This window comes from Penaeus vannamei, chromosome 2 (genome assembly GCF_042767895.1).
Source record: "Penaeus vannamei isolate JL-2024 chromosome 2, ASM4276789v1, whole genome shotgun sequence".
NCBI classification, from domain to species: Eukaryota; Metazoa; Arthropoda; class Malacostraca; order Decapoda; family Penaeidae; genus Penaeus; species Penaeus vannamei.
Window position 1 is genome coordinate 26,850,460 of NC_091550.1, and position 2,589 is coordinate 26,853,048.

Sequence of the window (2,589 nt, forward strand, 5' to 3'; positions counted from 1 at the left end):
TCATCAGGGAAATCATCATAATTACCTGAATTAATGTTAAAATCCTCATAAATACCATTAAAAGCGAATAGGTTTTTTTTCGACGCTTCTCTCAAAAGGCTGTAATACGCTAGATTTTGCCGTTTTTTTCGACTAATGGGATTTTATTACTTCTGGCCTTTATTTCCTTATAAAGGGATTGAATGATAATTATTATCATCATTATTATCATTACTATCATCATTTTTATGATTATTGTCATTATAGTCATTATCATCATGATTATCATTATTATTATCATTATTATTGCAGTTATAATAATTATTATGCTAATTATTGTTGTTTTTTTATCATTATAACTATTTATATAATGATAATAGCAATAATGGTGATCTTAGAAATAATAATGACAATAATAATTGCTATTGCTATTATTGCTATTATTGCAGTAATTATCAAGATTATCATTATAATTATGAATATCTTTATTATCATAATTATTGTCATTATCATTGTCATTATCATCATAATTATCCACATTATTGTCAATAATACAGGGATCACCATGGAAATCATCATTATTACCTGAATTAATGTTAAAATCCTCATAATTACCATTAAAAAGTGAAAAGTTTTTTTTTCGACATTTCTTTTCAATATGCTGTAGTACATTAGATTTTGCCGTTTTTTCGACTATTGGGATTGTATTACTTCTGGCCTTCATTTCATTATAAATGAACTGAATGATAATTATTATCATCATCATCATTACTGTCATCATGTTTATGATTATTATCATTATCATCATGATTATCATTATTATTATCGTCATTATTACAGTTATGATAATTATTATGCTAATTATTATTGCTATTTTTATCATTATAACTATTTATATAATGATAATAGCAATAATGATGATCTTAGAAATAATAATGGCAATAATAATAATTATAATGACAATGATAAGGATGTTATTATTATTTCTATTGCCATTATTAGTATGGAAATCATTGGAATAGAGGTAATTATTGCTATTATTGCAGTAATTATGAAGATTATCATTATAATTATGACTTTATCATTATTATCATTATTATTGTCATTATCATTGTCATTATCATCATAATTATCCTCATTATTGTCAATAACAAAGGAATCATCATGGAAATCATCATAATTACCCGAATTAATGTTAAAATCCTTATAATTACCATTCAAAAACGAAAAGTTTTTTTCGGCGTTTCTCTCAAAAGGCTGTAATACGCTAGATTTTGCCGTTTTTTCGACTATTGGGATTTTATTACTTCTAGCCTTTATTTCATTATAAATGGACTGAATGATAATTATTATCATCATTACTATCATTACTGTCATCATTTTTATGACTTTATGATGCTAATAGTAATAATATCAATAGAAATAATAATATCATTATCATTGTCATTATAATTATTTTTGTCATTATTATTTCTAAGATCATCATTATTGCTATTATCATTATATAAATAGATATAATGATAAAAATAGAAATAATTATTATTATAACTTCAATAATGATGATAATAATAATGATAATCATGATGATAATGACTATAATGATAATAATCATAAAAATGATGACTAATGATAATAATGATGATAATAATTATCATTCAGTCCATTTATAATGAAATAAAGGCCAGAAGTAATAAAATCCCAATAGTCGAAAAAAACGGTAAAATCTAGCGTATTACAGCCCTCTGAGAGAAACGTCGAAAAAAAAACCTTTTCGCTTTTTAATGGTAATTATGAGGATTTTAACATTAATTCAGGTAATTATGATGATTTCCATGATGATTCCTTTATTATTGACAATAATGATGATAATTATGATGATAATGACAATGATAATGACATCATCATTCGGAGCTAACGCCGACGGGGTCGCATAGCCGCGTCCACCTGCTTCCACCTCATGGTTAGTCGCCAGGCAGGGGCACGGCCCATCTGGAGCTCTTCCCGACAGGTTTGATCGATCTGCCCAAGCTACGACCTCCTACGTCGTCCCACAGGCCTCCTCCACACAGGGTTGTCTCTTACAGAGACAACCTGATGGGCAGGATCAGCCTGTGGAAAGCGAGCCAGGTGGCCATATAGCCTGAGTTTGCGATCCCGGATTGTGCAGGTAACAGGTCCTGTGCCAGTCTCATGGTGCAGCCGTTGGTTAGACACTTGGTCCCGTCAACAGTATCCCATGATCCGGCGCAAGGACCTATTACAAAAGGCGTCAAGTCGGGACTCCAGTGCACTGGATAATGTCCAGGTTTCACTACCATAGAGCAAAACTGGCATTACCAGGGCCCTGAAAACCCGTAGCTTGGTCCTTCTGCACAGGTACCGGCATCTCCAAATACTCTTGTCGAGAGAGTTCATGACCCCTGCTGCCAGGCCAATTCGTCTGCTGACTTCCTGGTCTGACAGCCCACAGTTATCAACTGCACTACCAAGCTATGTAAAGCTCTCTGTTACTTCAATGTCCTCGCCGCAAGCACGTATTGACTGAACAGGTTTTCCTAGCAAGTTCCCGAAGTCCTGGATCTTGGTCTTGGTCCAGGAGACCTCTAGACC